A 25,636-nucleotide genomic window follows, 5' to 3' on the forward strand; every position below is an offset into this window, starting at 1 on the left:
GAGAGTAACTGGGCTCAGTGGGAAGAGACGGGGACTGGGGAGGATGCAGGGGACCTGTCATGCATCAGCACTGAAATCTGGAGAGAAATTGTCGTGCTTGGAAGGTGTTTTTTTATATGCAGCGGGTGGATAGCACAAACAAAAATTGAAAAGTTTATAAGTTTAACTACTTTTTAGTAAAACCAGATGAATTAACCACACTGAAAGGAGTCAAAAACACTGCTGTGTGGAGGGAGCCATTTTGACAGCTGGAACTACAGGACCTCTGCACAGGTGCTGCCCTGGTTTTCCCATTGCTGTTTGCTCTGTCAATTGGTTTTCAGTACTTCATAGTCTGTTATCTTGGCAACCCTGGAAGGACTGCATTGGTCTCCCAGCAGAGGCACAAAGCAGGTAAAACCACCGTTTAAACAGCTGAGAGCTCCTTCTTCTGTCTGCCATTGTGAAGGCATCAACAGATCAATAATCAAACATCTCTGAACTTATCACTAACCTCCTGGATTAGCTGTTGGCTTCTGCTGCTGCATTAGGACTTGCATGTAAAAGCAATAGGAAGACCTGCTCCTGCTTTTAATTCTCCTCCCATGTTTATCCTTCTATTCAAACACAGAAACATTTGTTAGGACGGCAGATAAAGACCATAAGCCAGTCTGGTCTGTTCATGTAAAACATTAAATGGCGGCAGATAAAGACCCAACTAGTCCATTCAGTTTGCCCAGCAAGTTGTTCAGGGTTGTGACTGCTGCTCTCTGTAGGTTACCCCTATGCGTTCTGTTAAGGGCAGTAACTGCCGCATCCTGCAGGTTACCCCAATGCCTTCTGTTAAGTGTAGCAACTGCTGCTCCATGCATGTTACCCCCATGCCTTCTGTTAAGAGTAGTGACTGCTGCTACTTGCAGGTTACCTCATGCCTTCTGTTAAGGTTAGTGACTGCTGCTACTTGCAGGTTACCCCCATGCCTTCTGTTAAGGGTAGTAACTGCCGCTCCATGCAGGTTTCCATGCCTTCTGTTAAGGGTAGTAATTGCCACTCCTTGCAGGTTACTCCCATGCCTTCTGTTAAGGGTAGTAACTACTGCTACCTGCAGGTTACCCCTATGCCTTCTGGTAAGGGTAGTAATTGCCACTCCTTGCAGGTTACTCCATGCCTTCTGTTAAGGATAGTACTACCCGTGTCTGAAAACATGGGGATAACCTGCACGGAGTGGCAGTTACTACCATGGACAGATTGCTGGGCAAACTAGATGGGCCATCTGGTGTTTATGTGCCATCATTACTATGTTACTGTGTTACTATTTAACTGACACTCCCTGCAGGTTACCCCTATGCCTTTTATTAAGGGTAGTAACTGTCACTCTGTGCAAGTTACTCCCATGCCTCCTGTTAAGGGTAGTATCTGCCACTCATTCCAGGTTACCCCAATGCCTTCTGTTAAGGGAAGCAACTGCCATTCCCTGCAGGTTACCTCCATGTGTTTTTTAAGTGTAATAACTGCTGCTCTGTGCAGGTTACTCTCATGCATTCTGTTAAGGGTAGTAACTGCCGCTCCATGCAGGTTACCCATTATGCCTTCTGATAAAGGTAGTAACTGCTGCTTTGTGCAGGTTACCACCACGCCTTCTGTTAAGGGTAATAACTGCTGCTCCGTGCAGGTTACCCTCATGCAGTTATGCAAATATTTTCCACCGGTTACCCTGTCTCTCCAATTTCATCCTCTAGTCACTAGGGATCTTTTGTGTCTAGCCCACGCCCTTTTGAATTTCAGTCACTGGTGGCAGTTCTGCTGACTTGATTTTGGAACTGAAGCAATAAGCTGAGTACAAGTGTGTGCTGAAATTCAGTGCAGTGTCTCCATATTAGGTGCTACAATCCAAGAAAGAGATCTAGGCGTCATAGTGGATAACACATTGAAATCATCTGTTCAGTGTGCTGCAGCAGTCAAGAAAGCAAACAGAATGTTAGGAATTATTAGAAAGGGAATGGTGAATAAAACGGAAAATGTCATAATGCCTCTGTATCGCTCCATGGTGAGACCACACCTTGAATACTGTGTACAATTCTGGTCGCCGTATCTCAAAAAAGATATAGTTGCGATGGAGAAGGTACAGAGAAGGGCTACCAAAATGATAAGGGGAATGGAACAGCTCCCCTATGAGGAAAGACTAAAGAGGTTAGGACTTTTCAGGTTGGAGAAGAGACGACTGAGGGGGGATATGATAGAGATGTTTAAAATCATGAGAGGTCTAGAACGGGTAAATGTGAATCAGTTATTTACTCTTTCAGATAATAGAAGGACTAGGGGGCATTCCATGAAGTTAGCATGTGGCACATTTAAAACTAATCAGAGAAAGTTCTTTTTCACTCAACGCACAAACTCTGGAATTTGTTGCCAGGGGATGTGGTTAGTGCAGTTAGTGTGGCTGGGTTTAAAAAAGGATTGGATAAGTTCTTGGAGGAGAAGTCCATTACCTGCTATTAATTAAGTTGACATAAAATAGCCACTGCTATTTTTGGCAACAGTAGCATGGGATAGACTTAGTTTTTTGGTACTTGCCAGGTTCTTATGGCCTGGATTGGCCACTGTTGGAAACAGGATGCTGGACTTGATGGACCTTTGGTCTGACCCAGTATGGCATGTTCTTAAAGCACATGCGAAAAAATGTTTACGCTCCCAATTGAATAAGCTAATGATATGCTAATGTATCGGGAGTTTAAAAATGCTCACAACCCCGAAAAGTGTGTAAGATGTTTAGCACATGTAAAATATGATTTATGTGCATAAAATATGTGCCATTCTTGCACATGAAAATCATATTTTCTGCACTTTTTTTTAAAATTCTTTATTTATAGATTTAAATTTACAAAGTAAATCAAAACGTTATATAAATCTCAACAACAAGCATTGAGAGTTTTTTTTAAGGAAAACAAGATTCATACACAATTTTTTACTTAATACTCATTCATAACAATCTTCACTTGTTTACCAGCTACTAAACCAATATTGGGAGCTGAACAAGCAAGAATACATAAAATAAAGAAGTCCTTATTTAAAATTACAGAAGTTTAACAGACTTTGTTAATTTACCAACAATTATTCTTGGTTTGGGACTCCTATCTCTTCTTTTTGGGTTCTATGCTCCTCTAAGAACTTTTCTAAGTGTTCAGCCTCATAATAAATATACTTTACTCCTCCCACTCGCATAATACACTTGCAAGGGATACCAAAGGGCTGGATTTTAAATGCCCTGCGTACGTAAATCCGGCCGGATTTACGCGCGCAGGGCCCTCGCGCGCCGGCGCGCCTATGTTTGCATAGGCCGCTGGCGCGCACAGAGCCCCGGGACGCGCGTAAGTCCCGGGGCTTTGTAAAAGGGGCGTGTCGGGGGCGTGTCCTAAATGACGTGGCGTTGCGGGGGCGGGCCCGGGGGCATGGTGCCGGCCCGGGGGCACGGTCGAGGCCTCCAGACCAGCCCCTGGGTCGGGTGATGGCGCGCCAGCAGGCCGCTGGCGCGCACAGATTTACGTCTGCTTTTAGGTAAGGGGGGGTTTAGATAGGGCCGGGGGGGGTGGGTTAGGTAGAGGAAGGGAGGGGAAGGTGGGGGGAGGGCGAAGAAAAGTTCCCTCCGAGGCCACTCCGAAATCGGAGCGGCCTCGGAGGGAACAGGCAGCGCGCGCTGGGCTCGGCGCGAGCAGGTTGCACAAATGTGCACCCCCTTGCGCGCGCCGACCCCAGATTTTATAAGATACGCGCGGCTACGCACGTATCTTATAAAATCCAGCGTACTTTTGTTCGCGCCTGGTGCGCGAACAAAAGTACGCGCTCGCACAAAATTATAAAATCTATCCCAAAGGTTCTAGCTAAATTGGCCAGTATTATAAATTTCTTTCTCCTAAGTTGAGTCTCCTTGGCTACGTCTGGGTAAACCCATATCTTTTGCCCCAGATAGAGGGAGGACCTATGTAACATAAAAAGTTTTAAAATCTTATCTCTATCTGTTGAAAGAGAAAATTTTACCAAAAGGGTACCTCTACTCTCTACCTGAGCACTATAAGAAGTTTCTATCAATTCAGTTACATTTAGAGCAGCCTCTTGATGTTCCTGATCAGTATTCAGCCCTTGGCTCTTCTCACCTAAGAAGTAAGCATTAATAATCAAGGGAAGGTTTTCTGGTATTATCAACAAAATTTCAGTAAAATAATTCTTTAACTGCTCTTTGGGGGAAATCAGTTTACATCTAGGAAAATTAACTACTCTCAAGTTTGAATAACGAATTGAATTTTCTAAATTCTCCATTTTCCTAGTTAACACAGTTTCCCCCTTTATTATATTACTCTGTACATTCTTTATTAAATTAATCTCTTCCTCTACCTTCACCAACGTTACACCATTACTAGTAACCAACGGATTTATACTCAACAAAGCATTTTGCATTTCTTTTATATTTGCATTTAAGTTGACAATATTATTTTGTAACGATGTCATTGTTTGCCACAACATTTCTAAAGAAATCTGTTTGGGGCTCTCAGACTTTGCATTTGGAGTGGATGATAAAGTCAGAATTTCTACTAGATCTTGTTTAGCATTATTCCCCAAAGGAGAAAAGGAGTCCTTCCTTCCAAGTGATTCAGATCTCCCGTCGGTTTCTCCCGACTTTTTTCCAGCTCTTTGCTCCCCCAGATGGATTGTGGGATCATATCCACCCACTACTTTAGGCCTTGCTCCCTCAAGAACCTCCTCAGATGGGCTCATCTCAAAAAAACGCAGTCCGAATATTGGATGAGCCTGGTTCATTGATAGCCGCATTGCTCTTTGGGGGGGCAGGAATTGTTGGAGCCCCAGGACTGAGACTAACATCGCCCAACAGTATAGACACTTGCTCCTCGCCTAAAACTGTAGCCAGGCTCTCTGGGGTCAAATTTTCTGTTAGTGGGTAATACCCTGTTAGCCTTGTTTGTATCAGAGTTAGCCTTGCAGGGGTTGAGGCATCCTGCCTGACTTTCCCTTTACGTTTCGTATGAGGCATAATAATAGAATTAATAGAAGAACCCAAACAGGTAACGGGCTTACTCACACTTCTGTAGTTAGTCCAGTATAATGTTGAGGAAGGAGATTTGTGGTATTTCCAGTTCCAGGGAGAAAGGGGGACACGCCTTCCCGCCTTTGCCAGCCTAAGCCGGACCAAGCCACGCACCCCTTACGGAGCGCGCGGCTTAGGCAGTGTGCGCCGACGGCGGTGGTGCGCCATCAGCTGCTTGTTTTAAAGTAGCCAGCGCTCCCCGCTGACGTCACTGGCTCGCCGGCTCGCCTCTTTCTGGGTCCCGAATCCCGGGGCCCGCAGCTGTTCCAGGGATTAAAAGGTGTTTCAGCCGTTCCTTCCAGGTGAGAGCGGGGTTGGGTCTCTCACCTCTCTCCTTCAACCAGCTCCCCATATTTTCTGCACTTAAAATCCCAACTCCAGGTCCCAGCACTGGAACTTCAGCTTCCGCCCCTAGACTAACATTAATCCTGGAAAATTAGGGCATGTAATGAAACTCCAGGGAAGAAGACTCAGAACCAACATCAGGAAATATTTCTTCACAGAGAGGGTGGTGGATGCCTGGAATGCCCTTATGGAGGAGGTGGAGAAGACTAAATCAGTGTAAGATTTCAAATGGGCATGGGATAAACACTGAGGATTCCTAAAAGTTAGAGGATGGAGCTTACAATCTGGTCAACACAAATATTCACAACAAACAAGTCAACTAACAGTGGTTAGTTGTTAAAAGTAGCCTCAAAAAGAGAGTTTTTAGACTGGATCTGAAAATGGCCAGAGAGGGAGCATGATGCATGGACTCAGCACGGTGCTCAGCAAGGTGGAAAGCATTGGGGCTGGAGGTTGGCGGTGGGAAGAGAAGGACATGGATGAGCAATCTGCCTGATGAACGGAGTTCATGAGGAAAAATGTAGGGAGAGAGAAGAGAAATGAGGAGCTGCAGAGTGAATGCATTTGTAGGCGAGTAAGAGAAGCTTGAACTATATGCGGAAGTGGATAGGGAGCCAGTGTAGTGACTGTGAACAGATTTATTTCTGGAATTGTGGTCTACAAGTGTATACATTAAATTCCAGCAATCACTGGGCATGTGCAGCCATTAAAATCCAAAAAAAATTGTGCAAAAAAGTACCTCCACATTAAAAAAAAATGTAGTATTTATAAATTAGATGGAATTGGTATTAGCTTCAACACTTCTAAAAATATACAAAACTGAACTGACTGTGAAGAAGTGTATTCAGTCCTCGGTGTGTAGTTAATACACTGCACACCCACTGTATGTTCATTATCTGAATTAAAGACCCATACAGGAATCCCTGAAGTGATCTCGCTTATCAATAATTACCCAAATTTGCAATGTTTTGGGGTTCACATCCGCCTGCATTGGGGTAAGTTGAAGAAGTTAGAACAAAAGGCACAACAAAATATATTCGAACAACTTCATGCAATCCATAAACACAGATCAGCACATGGAAAAAACTACCCCCCACCTTGGTGCCCCATACCTGTGAAGCCAGGTACGGCTCTACTTAGCTTTATCAAAACACCCTGATATCCACTCCCTTTAAAAAGTTGGTTTACCTACTCATCTGATCAATGAAAAACACAACCATAAACATGCACCCCACACTCATGAATGCTGCCGATCAGTTACAAAAATACGGTCCAGTCGGCTTCCTTGTTCAGACCCTGTAATTTAAAAATCTGTTTCTTCTCACGTTGCACCAAACACCTATCCCGGTCACCACCACGTACATTTGTCCTCATCTGCGCTGAAACAGAGAACCGTAAATCATCAAAAGAGTGACCTGTGCATAAACATTGTTCCACCAAAGGAGCATCTAATCGCTGATAGTTACGTTCAGTTTTGGATATTTCTAGAAGTGAAGTGTTGAAGCTATTTTGAAGAAATCTCAGAACAAAAATTTTTTGTAATGGTTTTTGAATAAAGACAGTGTCAAAATACAGGGCGGTAAGGTGGAACTGGTTAAATGATGTAAGTGGTAGTGCTTTCGCATGAAACAGCTTGGAGCCCATAATGGGCAAGAGACTGTAGATTGAACGTTGAGCACAAGCGTGAACTGATACCAATTCCATCTAATTTATAAATACTAAAAATCTTTGGGTGGCGGCACATTTTTGCAGAAATTGTGTGTATTTTTTTTTTTTAGTTCATGTGGATGTCTTAGCTCCACTATTACTTTTTGGTTCAGCCTTTTAAAATGACATCAAAAAGCACCAACAACATTTGTTGTTCATTTTATGTCGTTTCCAGTCCAAAATGACACAAAAAAAACCCCTACAGATTCCTGTTTCCTTTCTTCTTCCTTTTTTGCACTTCATTTGTCCTAGTAAATTCGTTCCAGGAAGTGGGAGGATTATCAGATTGCAATCTCCGGTTCCGAGAAGTCCAATCTGCTAGTAAGACCAGGGAAAGAAAAGTCCTCAGTCATTGAGAGATGCAATGAGCTGGAGACGGAGCCAGCTGGTAACTCTGATCCCTGGACGCTGCCACCAACAGAAGCAGCGCGTCGAGAGGGGGCGCAGGTGCCTCCGTAGCGCGGCTTGGACTGTGGAAATCTGTTCCCTGGGTTATTACCGTGGCACTGGGGGGGGGGGGGGAGTGGACCTGCTGTCCTTCCATGGGCTCCCATGTTCCTGTACCTAACTCCTGCATTTCATTTGTTCAGGCTGCCGCAGCTGAAGCAACACTCCCAGGGATGCATTTCTGAATAGCTGCTGCTGCTCGGCTCCTCGGCTGTTCTCTGCCCTCATCTCCACAGCAACTTGGCAAATCAGAGGGGCTTTAAGAAGCTCTCTGTGTTTGTGTTGCTTTTAAGTGGTGCAGTGTGTGATGTCCTCCGAGTCCCTCTCTGTCTGATGTCCCTGCGCTTTGTTCTTTGTGCCAACGGAGTAGATTAGTTTGTGACCGGGGGGGGCCGGTTAATGCCTTCCCAACTGGCATGTCTCTTGCAAATCAGTTTTAATGCTGTGGTGTTCAGTGTTTCTCTTTTAATAAAAAGTCCAGATGGATTCAGCGGATAAGTGGTAGAGAAGAAGGATTTGTCTCCTGTGCTTGTGTAGCGCTGACTGCATCTCTGCCATTTATGTAATTCAGTCATCATAGTTCAATCCATAGAAGTATATATATATATTTTTTAAGACTTGAAGGATTTTTTTCCCCCCTTTTCCTCCCAAGCGGCAACCACCACTCCTCACCATCCCACACGGTATCAGAGCTGCCTGGAGACCCCAGCCAAGGAGGGAGACTTCTGACCAGTTCTGGTTATTGAATTTTACAGTGCATTCTGGGATTTGTAGACCTGTTTTTTTGGGAGGTTTTTTTTCCCATGTGAAATCAGCGCTGCAGCTATCAGAATGCCTCAGGATGGGGTTGTCAGAGATCCAGCCCTGGCATAACGTCTCCTTCCTTGAACTGGGTCACCTGGCACCTCTGAGGCATGTCAAGGATTGAGGACTGGGAGAGGAGAGGGGGTTTACCTCCTTCAAATGTCCTGTTCATTGGCTGGCAGAGGCCACCAAAATAGCGGCTGGAGCAGGTCATCTCTGGAGCGTGCTCAGGCCCGACCAGACCTGATGGATGGGAGATCTGAACCCAGTGCAAAGCAGCACGCAGCAACCCCACCTGAGCTACCAGGGAAGCTCTCAGCTTAAAATAATTGTACAAGATCTGCAGCCATAGCAGGAGCTATTAGGAAATTGTAACAAAAAAAGTCATAAAATGGAAGATCTGTATTTAGACCTATTCCTTTCAAATCTGTTGGGTATTTCTTTGTTTTAACGCTGGACCTGCTTCAGATGCCGGTGCTGCTAGCTTCCCACATTATCTATTCAGCCTTACAGAGGGCGAGCCTGAGCAGGTTCACTCATTATCAGGATCCCAGAGAACAAAAATGTAGAAAGCTAGTAAAGTGCAGGGGGCAGGTTAAAACGAATGCAAGAAAATATGGCAAAATCAAGGAAAAACGTGGTGATTGCAATCAGGGCCGGTAAGACCATTAGGTGGGACTAGGCAGTCGCCTAGCATGGTGTCAGCAGGTGGGCACCGCCAGGGTACACAAGGACAACATTTTCAAAATGTGAAAGGAGGGACAAGAGCAGTCGCAGAGCACTTGCTAGGTTTGTGCAACAAGGTATGTGCAATTTGAGCGAGCAAGAGAGAGAGTGAAAGAGAGAGAAAGCAGCATAAGAGGGAGACCATAATTCTATATATCTACCACTGTCAGAGGGGCACATTCAACTCAGGGTGGGATACATTGGACTGCGTAGGACACTACAGACCCTGCACCAGCCCTGATTACAATTAATTGTGCCATCAAGAGCCAAGGGCAACAAAAATCAGATCGCTAGAACTTGAACAGACTCCAAATCCAGATTGCTTTTGGCTGCATTCGTCTGACGATCTTCCTCTGGTTCTTACTCCTAGGTGCCCACAAATATTTTATTTCCTACACACAGACATTTGTTTGGAATAGAAAGTTTTATCACAATTTTGCTCCCGTTTTCAGAGTTCTCCTTCCCTAAGAGACGCTCCTCAGTGGTTTACAAAGTAAATAGGATGAGCTGGATGAGGATAGCCAAGGCTCATGAGGTGGTGCCCCCACTTCCTGAAACAGAGAGTGGCAGGAGTGACTGGAGAGGGAGGAATTTCTCCAGGCTTCCAATGTGTATTTTTCTCCATAACTGAAGGGGGTGGGTTTTCAAAGACTTAAGCGGGGATTGCATGCATGTGAGATCGGCATGTTCGCATGATAAGCGAGCACTCAGAAGAGTGGGAGTAGGATACGATAACCCTGCCATTGCATGCAGGAAAGCACACGTGTACACAGAGGGCATTATGGGGTATGGTTTAGAAATATTTATAAATGGAGTACACGTACACATCATCAAGCATGAGCGCATGCTTTTCTACCTGCTACGTAAGCTGCTGATATTAAATCTGGCATCTCTTTTTGTCTGCAGTTTTTGGATGGGGGGAGTTCAGGAGCAAGCGACCACAATCTGTTTTGTGCCATTGAAGCTCTGAGTAGGGAAGGTGTGGGGGCGGGATCTGCAAATCAGCTGCCCAATGCTGTCCTCGAGTTTGGATATTTTGGAGGGACTCGGAGCTGGCGGAAGCACTAGATGAGCTAGGCCTAGGCCTAGGGCGTCGACCATTAGGGGGTGCGAGCGGTGACGGCAAAGAGAAGTGGGGATTCGAATCTCCACTGCTCTTTGCCGCTGCTGCTCGCGAGAGGTAGGAGTCAGGGTTGCCACCGGGGGGATGTCGGCGAGACCGAGGGGGGGAGGGGGGGGCAATGCAAAGCAGAGGTGCCTAGGGCGCCTAATCACCTTGCACCAGCCCTGGAGGGACTATACATTTATAAACCCAGCCGGTTTCAGCAAGGAAGCAAAAGTGCCAGTGAAAAAGTAGCACATTCAATTTGTAATGTTAAGAACACAATTTCTTTCAAGGATATAGTATCTTAGAGGGCTGTGAAGTGGACAATAGTACAAAACTAATTGCCCTTCTCTGGGGTATCCTGAGGACCTAGACTGCATTCACAAGTGTTATGAAAGGAGAGAACGCTCTAAGATCTCAGGTTATAAATAGCTAAGAAAATACAATATAATCAGTAGCACGTTTACATATGCATATATTCCTTCTGCTCGGTATCACTGAGTACATATTCATTCAGCATGTATTGTAGAACCTGTCACACTGTCCTGGGCACCCCAGCGTAGCCACAATGAATATGCATGAAGTAAATCTGCTTGTATTGGCTTCCCGACATATGCACATTTATCTTCTGTTTATTTAGTGTAGATATCCTGAATACCCAGCTGGCTGGGGGGTCCCTAGAACAGGTCTGAGGAGCGCTGATGTACAGTCTGTGTCCTGTCTACGTCATCCAGTTGGAGCAGTGACATAGGACATTCCCAGCGTAACATTCCAAAATGCTCAATGAAGTCTATGCTACAAGGAATTCTTCCAGACTGCAATAAGGCAATTTTAGCCAACTTTAGGGTTTCCGAACATAGGGACAGCAAACCTTTCTTCTTTCACTTTGCAGGTTCATCCCCTTTGTGCTTCTTGATTCTCTGGCAAAGGACAGAGCTGCCATTGGGAAAGAGATGTTTTATCTTAAATATACTGCATTATGAGTTAAGCGTTGGTTTCCATGCGATCTACAGTTGCATTTATTAGTGGGGAAGTGCCATTTTAAGGACATTTTTCTTGGTGGCTTCAGTGAAGAGTTCTAGTAGTTGTATTGGCCCTGCAAAAAGCTTAGATTCTTTGCTGGATTTGAAACCTTTCATTGGAACATAAAACACGATGGCAGATGAACACCAAATGGGTCCATCTAGTTCAGCCCCATCCCAGTGGGTTCATCTGAAGAATGCATCTGTGTCTGGTAAGCTGATGTGGATTTATGGATAATTCTTAGGTGAGTCCAATAATTGGCACCACAGCCTGCAGAGGGACTTTTCAGAGGCTGTACTCTTCCAAAGGGATACAGGGAGGGAAGGAAGAAGATATTGGATAGAGACAGTGCCGGCATATGGGGTGGGGGGGGGGGGGTGGAATGCAACAGGACCAGCGCCCAGGGACCCACCACCCCCCCAGGAGCCCTCCTGGCAAACCTGAGGCAGAGCTTCAGCTTACCCGGCACTGACTGGGGACCGCTCCTTATTCTCTGCCCTGGGCCTCAGCGCGCCTATTGCCGGGCCTGTTAAGGAACAAGTTTTAGAACCTCAGTTTCCCACCACGGTTATTTTTTTTTCAGTCTTCTCTCGTGTACAAGTCTGTTTCCTAAAACTTTGTATTTTTGCAGCTGTAAAAAAAAAAAAATCTGAATCAACAACAGGTGCAGGCCTTCTCTCTTTCAATGAAAGATCTTCCAAAAGGGAGAACAACCACTGAGCAATGAACAAGTAGCATTTCCCTTTTGTTTTAAAGGTTAGCACAAGGGATGTTAAAAAAAAAAAAAAAAATCGCCTTAATGGGATATTATGAGGTAGAGCAAGAAATTACTACTCTGTCATTCATGCCTTGAGGTATGTCATACTGCAGGCCGGCCCCATCGCACAGTGTCAGCACTGCCGTATGGGAGAACAGACTCCAAGTTCCCAGCCAAAAGTCCAGAAATGAGTGACTGGATTTTGTCAGGCCATAAAAGCAATAATTCAGGAAGCCTGCTTGCCTCATCACAGCATTAGAAGGGACTATATTTGCTTTTAGTAACATAGTAAAATGACAGCAGATAACGACCAACATAGTCCATCCAGTCTGCCTGGTGCCATTTAGGGTTGTAACCTGCTGCTTGTCTTGCTGAAGTAACATTCAGGCCGATGCAATACCGAGCGCTGGTCACAGTGCATGGCTCAACCGCGACTGGACACGCGTTTTGGACGCGCGGCCATAACCCCTGATGCAAACCGGGGGTCAGCGTGTCCAAAACGTGCGTCCAATCGCACTGTTAGGAAATAGTGCTCATCACGTGCAAATGTATGTTGATGAGGTTATTATCTGACTGATTATCTGACTGATCCCCCCGATGCAAAAAAAAAAAAAAAGTGTGCCCAATGCACACATTTTCACTCTTCAAAGTTAACGCCTGCCCTGGGCAGGAGCCCAAAAAGTATACAGAAAAGCAGAAAATACTGCTTTTCTGTATACCGTGGTGATATTAAGTCAGAGGAACTAAAAAATTAGAATGTCCGAAAAAAATAAATTAAGGGTGCTGGCAGTTAGGTTAGGAAAAGGGATGCTCAATTAACAAGCTGTACTCTAAAATTGAGCGTCCGTTTTCCTAACCGGTTGACAGCCACCTCTCCTGGGTGCCCGCTGCCGAGGAGGTGCTAGGGGTGTACAATTTCCCCTAGCGCCTCCTTTTTAATGCGGCACCCAATTTAAATATTAAATCAGGCGCCTGGAAGAGGTGGATTGGCGTGCATTAAGGCAGCAGGCACTCAATCATGAGCGCCCGTTTAATGTGGGCCGATATTGCATTGGCCTGACTGAGTGGCTTGTTCTAACGCTGGCCTCTTCCATAGTCTTCCCTGGTGAGATGGCAGCTGTGTAGTCTGGGCTGCTGAGGTGAGCAGGTCAAAGAGGAGAACAGTCCTGGAGTAAGCAGCAGAACATCTGCTGGACTGCCTTTTTGAACAAAAGTGCAACCCAAAGTGATTTACAACAGGATAAAATTATCAAATACATCATCATAATCCAAATAGATCATAGTAATAAATTACTCACTAAAATCCCAAAATATCAATAAAACACAATAATCTTCTGTTTTAGTATTGGGTAGACTTAGTTGGGCAAGGTTATGGACTGTGTTTGTGTGTTTTTGTTTTTATGACAATGGAATTGTGTATGTTACTCTGTTCCTTGCTGAGATTTTGGGATCAGCAGGTTATACATTTTATAAATAAATGCTGTAAATAAACAAATCAAAATACATCAATAAAATACAATGATCAAATAATGCAATAAAATAAAAGTTATGTTTTCAGTTTTTCTATTATATATTCTAGGTGTGATAGTCCTCTTGGTTATGTTCTCTATCATAAGAGTAACTGCCCTTGACCCTAAAAGGTGCTTTCGTCTCTGACTCGTGTTATGGATTGCAATTTTCCTTACAGAAATGGGTGGGAGTCACAGAATATATAATGTTTGAACAAAGTATGTTGTATAAGGAGGATTTTACGTCCATTTCTCCTTCTCCATCATAGGCACCTAGCTGGCTGAAGGGAGCAACTGAAATCCCCAAGCAGGGCAAACCATCCAGCCCTGCTCATATAGTAACAAAGTTATATAGTAGATGATTGCAGAAAAAGGCCAGTTGCCCCATCCAGTCTACCCAGTTATTCCTGTCCACACAGCCAAGGATACGTCCTAGATGGCAGCCATAGAGAGCATGATGCTTGTGAAAGATCAGTCCTTATCCAGGACAGTTTTGCTCGTTTTCTTCCTTTGAATTCTGCCATCTTGGGTAGGTGAGGGTACAAAATCTTCCACTTCGTTCATAGCCAGCTCCCCTCTCTTCCTTTCCCAAGTCTAACCGCAAAACAGAGGTGATCCCCGTGGAATCCATTCTTTTCCCAGAAGGAGGCAATGGGGGACATCCTCATGTCTGCTATACTTAAGCCTTCACTTTCTCTCTTTTTTCTAAGATATTCTAATCTGGTCAGTAACACACAATACGTTTGATTCCATTTATGAAACTGTTTGCTAGAAGAGCACACTGCTTATAAATTCTTCTGTTCCTTTTTAGCTGTGTTTGGGGCAATGAGAATTTCATGATGCAGGTGTCCTTCCGTTGATAAAATAAAAAATATGATTTTACTAGCATATGGAGGAGCGAGTAGACAGAAATATACTGAAAGACATAAAAGCGGAGCCTTCTCAAATAATAATTTTTTTTAAATCTGGGCTCTCATGACACACAGATGGCAGTTTTCAAAGCCATTTACCTGGATGAACACTGACTGGGCTGTCTGAAAATATTTCTCCTCAACCCGGCTAGAACAATGCACAGACTCCATCGCTTGCAGACGTTTACCCAGATCACAAACAGGTGGTCCCTGGGTAAGTGCATGCAGGCTTCCATCGTGTACAGGCATTTTTCCAGCTTACTAAGAGTTGGTCCGTGGGTAAGTATGTGTGGGCTTCCATCGTGTGCAGACCTTTATCTGGTTTAATGGAACAAAGTCAGCATGGCTTTACCCAAAGCAAGTCTTGCCCCACAAATCTGCTTCACTCTTTTGAAGGAGTTAATAAACATGTAGATAAAGGTAAACCGGTAGATGTAGTGTATTTGGATTTTCAGAAGGCATTTGACAAAGTTCCTCATGAGAGGCTTCTAGGAAAAGTAAAAAGTCATGGGATAGGTGGCGATGTCCTTTCGTGGATTAAAAACTGGGTAAAAGACAGGAAACAGAGTAGGATTAAATGGACAATTTTCTCAGTGGAGTGGGGTGTGCAGTGTGAAGTGGAGTGCCTTAGGGATCTGTATTGGGACCTGTACTTTTCAATATATTTATAAATGATCTGGAAAGGAATACGACAAGTGAGGAAATCAAATTTGCAGATGATACAAAATTATTCAGAATAGTTAAATGGTAGATGAAATTTAACGTCGATAAGCGCAAGGTGATGCATATAGGGAAAAATAACCCATCCTATAGTTATATGTTATTAGGTTCCATATTAGGAGCTACCACCCAAGAAAGAGATCTAGGTATCAGAGTAGATAATACATTGAAATTGTCAGCTCAGTGTGCTGTGGCAGTCAAAAAAGCAAACAGAATGTTAGGAATTATTAGGAAGAGAATGGTGAATAAAACGGAAAGTGTCATAATGCCTATGTATCGCTCCATGGTGTGACCACACCTTGAATACTGTGTACAATTCTGGTCACTGCATCTCAAAAAAGATATAGTTACGATGGAGAAGGTACAGAGAAGGGCGACCAAAATAATAAAGGGGATGGAATAGCTCCCCTATGAGGAAAGATTAAAGAGGTTAGGACTGTTCATCTTGGAGAAGAGACGGCTGAGGGGGGATGTGATAGAGGTCTTTAAAATCATGAGAGGTCTAGAATGGATAAATGTGAATCAGTTATTTAATCTTTCGGATAATAGAAGGACTAAGGGCCACTCTATGAAATTAGCATGTAGCACATTCAAAACTAACTGGAGAAAATTCTTTTTCACTCAATGCACAATTAAACTCTGGAATTTGTTGCCAAGGGATGTGGTTAGTGCAGTTAGTGTAGCTGGGTTTAAAAAAGGATTGGATAAGTTCTTGGAGGAGAAGTTCATTACCTGCTATTAATTAAGTTGACTTAGAAATTAGCCACTGTTATTACTAGCATCAGTAGCATGGAACAGACTTAGTTTTTGTTGTGTGTTTTGCTAGGATTTAGCAATCTGATGTCAATTTGTTAACAAAGCTCTATTGTGAAAGCTGGGAGTTAGCAATCTGTCAGAAAGCTCTGTTGTTAAAGCTGGTAATTAGCAATCTGTTGTTATTTAGAATAGTTGTGGGTGGATCCTTGGACCACTGGCAGGTGACCATGCCCTCGGGGGAAATCCCAAGAGGAACCACTGGTCAGGCTTAGTGTAGGAGACAGACACACACTAGTTCTTTTATTAGACAATATATTAAACCACCAGAGGTGGCAGTAGTGAGCTGGAAGTGCCCAGCAGGGCTGTAGTCCCTCAGGTACTGGAACAGCGATCCCAAGGTGGCTGAGCTGTAGAGAAACTAAGAAAGTGAGTAGGCAAAGCATGCGGCGTTCAGGAATAAGTCCTTGATGGTAACACTCACACAATAGTCTCTTAAGGTAGCCCAGGAGTTGATATGCATTAGGCCCTCGAGTAGCGGGTACCTGGTTCCAGGGAAAGCTCTGAGAGATAAAGACTCACTGATGTTAAGCAACAAAGACTTCTTAGTAAGCAATATATTAAACCACCAAAGGTGGCACTAGTGAGCTGGAAGCGCCCGGCTGGGCTGTAATCACTCAGGTATTGGAACAGCGATCCCAGGGTGGCTGAGCTGTAGAAAAACTAAGGTGGTGAGTAGGTAGGATATGCAGAGTTCTGGAACAAGTCCTTGTTGGTAATACTCACACCGTAGTCTCTTAAGGCAACCCAGGTGTTGGAATGCAGTAAGCTCTCGAGGAGCGAGTACCTGGTCCCAGGGAAAGCTCTGAGAGATAGATGGAAACTCACTAATGTTGTAAGCAGTGATGACTTCTTAGCAGAAGTGGTATTCAGGAGCAGGTCTGAGACGTGGGCCCTCAAGGAGCGAGTACCGGTTCCGGACTGCGACCTGAAAAGAAAAAGAGAGAGCAAGGCCCCCGAGGAGCGGGTACCTCCAGTGAAGTCCAAGGAGGCAGAGTAGCTAGGGTTGTGGAGAGTGAATCCCATCCGCAGTGACCAGAAGGAAGCAGGTAAACCAATCCCTTGCTAACTCGTCTTGTTAGTGAAAACTGAGACCTTAAATATCTGGAGCTGGTGATGTCATCTCAGGGGGACGCCCCTGAGGTTCGTGCCAACGCTAGTACATCAGTCGGGCCGCGCGCGCCCTTAGCCATTTGGTCAACATGGCGGCTTGCAGTTTCGGGCCGGGCTGGGAACGCCGGAGGAGGATGGCATGGAGACGCCGCAGCAGCTAGCCTTCCATCAACCCCGAAGTGAGTCGCCAACGAGGTAAGGTGGGCTGAGCAGAGACGTCGGACAGCGACCAACACAACAGTTTTTGGGTACTTGCCAGATACTTGTGGTCTGGATTGGCCACTGTTGTGTTATGGTTATTGATGTTTGGGTGGATCCTTGGACACTGTGACAGCTGACCACACCCACGGGGGGCAGTGTTTGGACACACAAACACAGATTTGAATCTTTTATTAAACAGTTTTGGAAACCACCAGAGGTGGCAGTGGTGAGTAATAGATGTTGAGCCCAGCTGGGCAGGTCTCCCACAGAACACTGGAACAGCAAATCCTCTGCTAGGCTGTGCTGTAGTGGAAAGAGACTGAGAGTTATGAGTACACGATAAGAAGCATTCAGAGTCCCAGGTAGAATTAGGAGAAGCTCCGAGACAGGGAGAGCAGGCCCTCGAGGAGCGAGTACCTGATCCCTTAGAGCAGAGAGAGACTCAGTTGTATTGTACTCATGTAGCAGTAACAGAGATTCTACTAGACGAGCGGTCTGGCACCAGAACAGAGGACAGGCCCTCAAGGAGCGGGTACCTGGTTCCAGGGAAGCAGTACTGTGGAATAGATGGTAGTTGTACTCACAGATGGAAATTGTTAGTGAAGTCTTCCAAGTAGAAGGGTTTGAAGATGCAGGCAGCTACTCAGGGAACATGGGCCCTCGAGGAGCGAGTACTGGTTTCCTGATAGCACCTGAAAGAAGCAGAAGAGGCCCCCGAGGAGTGGGTATGCCGTTAGTAACCCTGAAGGATTTAAGAGTTCCAGATAGCTGCTCTGCCACTCCAGCACTTCGGCATGGAGAGCGAATCCCATCTGTAGAGTTACCGTTGCTAACTCGATGAGCTAGCAAATACTGTAGGCTTAAATATCCGGGCAGCGTGATGCCCCTGAGGTGCGCGCCAATGTGGAAATAAAGATGAGGGCGGCGCGCGCCCCAAGATACCTTGGAGGAGCATGGCAGGAGGCAGCACCAAAGCCGGTCAGGGGACGCCGGAGAGGACGGCAAACAGACATCGCGGCAGCCAGTAGTCCGAGGGGAGCAGGAGGAGCCGCAAGTAGTGAGAGGTAGGCGGGGCAAAGCCGTCGAAGACCGACAGTCACAACATGTTGGAGACAGGATGCTGGGTTTGATGGACCCTTGGTCTGATCCAGTATGGCATGTTCTTATGTTCCTTATGTACAAAGAGGTAGTCCCTGCAGCTCAGGAGTAGATTCTGTGACAAAAAATGTGAAAATTCTGAAAGACATTGACAAATATTTTAAATCTTTTATATTTCATTATACACCTTGTTTGCATCTGTATAATTTTCCTTTTATTGGATGAGGAAAAGGGATCAGAAGTATCAATACAGGGGGGAGATCTCAGGAATGGGAAGAGGAGAAGGAGAGAGGACCAAAGATGGAAAGGATTGGGGGGAGGGGGAAGGGAAGTCGCAGAGATCAGGAATCTGGGATGGGAGAAGTGGAGGAAAATTCTGCGATTAGGAAAGGGGAGGAGGGGATTAGGGATGGGTTCCAAGGTGTGGAGGGAAGGGAGAGGTAGGAAAGATCATAGGTGGTGTCGTGGGCTCCTCCGGCTGGCTCCACAGCTGGGCTTAATTTCTTCCTCCAAAGCTATGCAGGCCCTCCAATCCCGATAGCCAGGCTACAACCGCTGGTGTCCGCTGTAATCCTAGTGGCTCTGACAACCCTCCAACGTGGTTATTTGCAAGCCTTTCAAATCAGGCCCGTATCCTTAACAGGGCTAGTCACTCTAGTCAGTACCCTTTTCAAGGTCCCCACAAGTGGGGAAATAACAGTTCCCCCCCCCCCCCCACAGGGGAAGGGTTATCAAACAAAACAAAACAACAAAGAATAGTTTAGTATTAGTTCCCGCTTATTCCTCTCTCTCAATGTTGTGCAGTAATCCTTCTTCTACAGTCCCGTAACAGAAAAACTGCAACCTGGAACCTCTTTATCCAAATGTCTGCTGTCAGGCTTTAATCCTGGCCTTAACAGCCCTTTTTTGTTTGGGATCCAGCACAACTCGCCCCTTCTCCCCTACAGCTGTGCTATAAGTACTGTTTTACCTCTACCACCCAGTCAGCACCTTCTTTAGTTAGTGCCCTTTTTGGAGAAACAGGTGAGACAAACAATTTCCCCCAACAAGTTCTTTCTCAGTTCTGTTTCACATTACCTCTCCACTTACTCTATCTCCATGCTGGATAAAGAAGAGTCCTCCATAGGTAGCTCCCAGTCCATCTCCTCCTCCTCAGAGAAACTGCTCTCTTCCTTTTCCTCCTCACTCAGGGACACACCCTCTCCTTCCCACAGCATGGACTCAGCTGAATCTAATTCCCCCAGATCACCTTCAGCAGCCACTTCAGCCTCAACCTGGTCACGAGCCTTCCACTGCCGCTCTGGAACTCTGGGTATTGTAGTCCTTACAGGTTGTCTAAACGCCCCCTGCTGTTTCACGTTGGGATAGCTTGACAACTGTTTAGTTTGGACCCGCTTACTGTCCCTCCGGGATAGGAGCCTGTTGCTCTTCTCATTACAGTGGCAGAACCCAAGATTGGGAATTGCAGGGGGTGGGGGTAGGAAGCAGGTGTCCCTTCCATGCTCTGATCCCGCTCTCTCTTGCATCCCTGCTCTAATCGCTTACCCAGTCTGGCATAGACGACATAAACACACACTCACAGCTCTAATCCCTTCTCTCTTACATACAAAAGCATTGCCTCCTTCCATATTCTCTTCTCTTTCTCACACAGACTTATGCTCCCTAGCTGATACCCTCTCTTATCCCTCAGTGGTTCTCCATTTAGTCGCTCTTAACCTCCTCAGAATGATACCCTTTTGCTCTGTCTGCTCCAAACTCATTCACTTCCATCATGTTCCCTGCCTGCTTCCTGGGAGGGGAGGGGTTGGAGCAAGGAAGCAGAGGGCTGTTCTCTGCCAAGTGAGATTCAGCACCTCTGGAAAACAGCAAATCTTCAGCCAGCCTGATGCCCCCCAGGCATTTGCTGCCCTAGGCACAGGCCTGGTGAGTCTAGTGAGAAATCCAAGCCTGTAAACAGACTATTTTACGCTCCACTCAACTGTCTAGACAAATAACAGGTGCTAAGTGCACGCACCCTTTTACTCCTTATGTGAGCTCATTTTTCAAAGAGACTGCTCTGGTAGTTTTGCTTTGAAACGAAGCCACGAAGTACACGAATTATAAAAGTTCACATGAACTGTGCAACTAGGCAGGCCCCTGCAAACTCTTTCCACTATTTTTATGGAGACAGTAGTCATTGAGCAAGATTTTGCACGGGCTACTGCTAGCATGCAAGTGTTGGTGGCTGAACCATGGCCCCTTCACTGTGCCAGTAGCTGTCAGTTCACAGAGTTGGAATACAAATTAAACAGGAATAATACTGAGGCTAGCAGCACAGAATTAGTTAGGCATCAGCTTTTGAGGACAATCTGACGAAGTGGACACTTGTCCTCGGAAGGTAATGGTGTCCTCTGTACTACAGACCAAGGAGGCTACCCCTCTGTAAACTGCTCAGGAGTTCCCCAGAGAGTATTTTCACTTTTAGGCCAAGGAGCCTGACCTTTGCCTTTACCCACAGCAGGTTACCAATTAACAGCTATTCCTTTTCTCTGCTGGGAAAGGATGAGCATGCAGGTGCAGGGGTTGGAGGAAAAGGAGGGGAGAATTTATTTGTTTTCCACTTCAAAGAGGACATTTTTTTTAAAGGTTTGGCACTGAACAGCTGGCCAGATGTTCTGTTCTCCTTCCCAGTACTCTAGTTGCTGGCTTGAGTGCTGAAAATAAAAACTTCCAGCTGTAGTTGTATTTATTTATTTATTTTATTTAATACTTTTCTATACCGGCATTCGTGGTTACATCAAACCAGTTTACATCCGAACTAAAGGTGGAAAATACATAAAACAGGTGCTAGGGATGGGACAACGGAGAAAAGGCCGATAGGTAGCAAAAACAGAAGCAACCAATAATATAATAACAAGCAATAATATAATAACAAGCATCAATAATCACAAATTAATTACATAGTTACATAGATACTAATTACATAGATACATAATTACTTAGATACATAGTTGTATTGGGGATTGCTCTAATCCATTCTGCATCCTGCTAATCTCTTTAGTGTATTGCTTAGAGCATCGAATAGGCTGATCAATCACCTGCCGAAGGAAAGCTCCTTGTACAGAGTAGAAAGCCTCACTCTGCTGATAAGATTCACTTTTCACCCACAGGTTTTGCTCCAAGTTTGAAAGCAAAATTATTTGTGTACTTCTGCATTGAAAAGTGCCAGGGGCACTTCATTTCCACCTGCTTTCTGTATGGGAACGTTTTTGAATGGTAAATAACATACACAGAATTGAACACGCAGTTTATGCAGGCTAATTCTCCTCTCCAACCAAAACATGGCCCTGGGAGTTGCATTCTCTTCTTCTGCAAAATGTTTGCCTAATCCCAATACGTACAAAGTCAGACAGCCCAGAACGCCTTCTCTCTGAGGTGTCAGAAGGCTGATTTGCAATGGTAAAATGCTTTTCACCCACCTGAATGCCTTTGAAAAGCCCTGATCGTTCCTGCATGGAGCTGAAGATGTGCTCTTTCTATGATGAGCTCAACTCATGATCCGCAGGAAGACGCAGTCCCATGCTCTGGATTTCCTTCTCACCTTGGAGGAGGCGAGAGTTGGAGGGGGGGAGTTCAGCCAATAGGCTGAGCAAATAAAAGCAGAACTGAGAGCAAACCGGGGAAGGTGGGCCATGAGTCCACAACTGGCCTTGTGTCATCACTGGAACACTTCATGAAAGAGACCTTAAGCAGGTGGCCTGGAGCACACAGCGAGGGGGTAACTTCATCACATTACAGGCCAATTGGAGACAAGTGCAATCAGTATTTACTGATTTTATTCAAATTCCTTGGCTATTCACTTGCTTAAAAAATTATGTTTTAGTTATTGATCCTGAAGAAAATTGGATTCACTGTGGGCTGTGAAACCTTTTATTGGACCAACATAAGAATTATCCAAAGAAAGATGTTGTGTATGAGCTGTCAAGGCCACATCGGTCCCTCCTTCAGATCTTCCTGTAGCAACAGACAAGTAATAGGTGATACCATGTTATTGTACTAAATACATTCATGAATGCAATATACCTGATCCAATGCAAAAAAGAATACTGTGAAGAGAGGTGCAATACTGGAGAAATGAGCCAAAACGTGAAGGATAAGAATGAACATTTGCAGACATAAAATAACACATTACAGAGAAGAACAAAGTGGCACCATAGTAGGCAAAGATCATGCCCTTAATGCCCTTGCAATCAGGGGATTTAAAGGGAATTTCAGAATATGCAAGAACACTAAACGTTTGACAAATATTTTGGAAAGCACACAAAAGGATTTAATAAAGACATAGCCCCCTTCAAACTACATCTGTACTGCCTCTGCCAAGCCTCCCGTCCTTTTATTGAGTTAAGTGCAATGTGACCTGCACCTTCCTGGCCTATGCAGACACTGCATGCCTTGCTGACCGCATACTATTTAAACTCGCTCTCACTGCACTCTTTCTTCACTAAACCTGATGAGAGTCAGGGCCCATGACTGAAGGGTTCTGGTAGGAGCCCAGGTGCAAGGCCCCCATCCAAGGGCTTTCGCTACAAAAAAAATAAATGAAAAATCCCTGGGACAGTGCAAAAGAAGGCTCATGGCACTGGATCCCACCACTGGTTCCAGCTGAGCTGGAAACCCGGAGGACCAAGTAGAAACTGCCAGGCCAAAAAATGAAAGGACCCAGTACCGCTGCGTCACGAGAGAGGAAACACTTTCTTTTTTTTTTTTTTTACATTATCTTTTCCCAAAACGTCCACTGTTCCCTCTCTATCTCTCTCTCCCGCTCTCTCTCCCACGCTCTCTCCACCCCTAGGATTTGCAAGCTCAACAGCCTCCACTCGGATCCAGTCCTAGGAAGAGGAGGTCTTTGGCTGTGACCGATGTCAGCCAAGGCATCTGACGTATAAGAAAACCACTCAGCTGCTAATGTCGGCGCGCGGTGACTTGGGCAATATTTGCCAGCAAACTGCGACTCCCGTCGTACTTCAGCACTGCATTTCGTAGAAAGCCGTGTTGGTGGCTGGGCAAACCTGAGCTGCTTCTGGAAAGCAGGAAAATGGTGCCAACCTCAGGGCCGCTGGCAGCATTTGGGCAGTAGGCACTAGAAGGGGCAGGAGTGACTGGGCATCCCTCCTTCTCCATTTTCACTTATTCAGCCCCCATGGATGGGATGGGATGGATGGGAAGGGGGAGGATGGGGGAGACCTGGGGGAGGTAATTTTGTTAATGGAGTGGTGCTGGTGAATTTTTGCAGCAGGGTTCGGGGAGGGGGGGAAGCTTTTTTTTTTTTTTTTTGCTTTTTCCCCCATTTTTGCTTCTTTTGTTTCATTTAAAGGTAAAGAAATGCAATAAACATCAAGCAAAATTAATAAAAAGAATCTTTTTTTTTTTCCCCATGCACATCTCTTTGTCTCTGAATTCTGACTTGACGGCTCCTTGTTCTCACCTAAGGGCTGATTCACTTGACTTTTTTACCTATTGTCGGAGACTTGGAGAAAAGCTTTAATAGATCCAGCCTTTAGGCTCTCACCTGTCGGCGTTGGTTCTGCTGACTGGCAAAGCTTCCTCTGTGCAAGGCACAGAAGGAGTCACAGCCTCACCTCAGGTCAGGCATTCAAGTTTGCCAATCGGCTGCAGAGGTGGAGCACCAATCAGCTGCAGAGGTGGAGCACCAATCAGCAGCAGAGGTGGAGCTATCCTATGGCCAATATGGCCTGGGCCATCTGAACCACTGCCAGAAGGCCCCCTGGTGCTGTTGCTCCTGTAACCCAGTGGGGACTGGATTGGTAAGCAGAGTAGACCTTCTTTGGTCTGTTCTGCTCTATCCACTCCAAATTCACCCCTCCTCTCCTGTTCCCTGCAAGACAAGAGGGGAGGAGCTGGATTAGGGAGCAGACAGAGTGTCTCTTTTCTTCTCTGCTCTATCTGCTCCAGCCTCTGCCCCCACCCCCCATTCCCTGCAGGCTGCCTGGTAGGATGGGGCTGGAGCAGGAAGCAGGGGACTCTGCTGAGTGAGACTCCATGCACAAGCCCTGACCAGCATAGGTGAAGAGTGCTGGGATCGGTCCTGGGAGTCAGGGAAGGAGGAGGAGAATGCTGGGGCAGCGACTGGGGATAGAGGGAAGAGCGCTAGGATCATCCCTGGAGGGAAAATGTAAACCAGGCCTGGCAGTTTCATCAGAAGTTGAGTAAGCGCTGATTCTGTTCATAAAAATAAAAAAAGAGATTGGGTTAGAAAAGTAACCAACCGTGAAGGAGGAACAAGTTGGACTTTGAGCAAACAGAAAAATCATGCAAGACTAAGCAGTAAAAGGTGTTTAGAGAGGGTGGTGGATGCATGGAACGACCTCCCCATGGAGGTGGTGGAGACAGAACAGTATCTAAATATATGAACGCATGGAATAAACACAGGGGATCCCTGAGGGAGCCGTTGGGATTATAAAACTGAGTAGCTGGTGTGGATGGGCAGACTAGAGAGGCCGTATGGTCCTCTTCTGCTATCATATGTCGATGTTTCTACGGGCGAGTGGGCCATGTAGTTAAGAGGGGAAAGGAGTCTGTTGTGCTTTCGTTACCAGGAGTCACTCGCCCTGCAGTAAGGTTGTTGGCTGTGGGAGGCCTGAGTGTTAGTGCTGTTATAGTACGGCAGATTTGCTACAAAGATTCTGGGCGTGTTTTTGGCGAGGTTTTGCGGTAGATGAATCTGGATGTGCCGCCACATTCGGTCCACGCACAACTGTGTTGCTTGTGTGTGCTCTGTGCATACCATTTGCTGTGTTATGTGGCTCACATGCAGTTCTGTTGGGCAGCAGTTATTTACCCAGCCTTGGAGGCATGAATATGCATGAAACAGATTTATCTTGTACATATTCAGCAAAGATATCCTGCCAGCCCGACCCGGGCCGGGAATCACTGACGTACAGAATGAAATTGGTGATGTTCCCGGTCTCAGCAGAGCACTGGATTGATGCATTTCTGCAGAGAATGGTGAGGATACTCCATGGCATTCAGTCCCCCATGCGATATGAGCCTCCGTTAGCAGCACAGCAATGATACGTTTCCAAAAGGATTGTGCTTTGCAGTGATTGTCCACACAACAGAATGAGAGGTGCTGAGTTGACACAGGGACAGACTTTGAGAACGGACCCTCCAAGTATCCCAAAAGAACTAAGCAGAGATACCAACATAGTCCTAATGCTCAGGATCACCCGAAGCAAGGAGTATACGCAGTAACCATAGAAAAGCACTGACCAATTGCAGAAG

General features: G+C 45.7%; 1 protein-coding gene across 1 annotated transcript in view; it reads left to right on the forward strand.

Annotated features, from left to right (window-relative positions):
• The window catches only part of LOC115092335 (amine oxidase [flavin-containing] B-like), a 112,197-nt gene that overhangs the window by 45,182 nt on the left and 41,379 nt on the right, over nt 1-25,636 (forward strand). The gene's annotated exons all lie outside the window — the stretch shown is intronic.

Source organism: Rhinatrema bivittatum, chromosome 5, assembly GCF_901001135.1.
Source record: "Rhinatrema bivittatum chromosome 5, aRhiBiv1.1, whole genome shotgun sequence".
In the NCBI taxonomy this organism is placed as follows: domain Eukaryota; kingdom Metazoa; phylum Chordata; class Amphibia; order Gymnophiona; family Rhinatrematidae; genus Rhinatrema; species Rhinatrema bivittatum.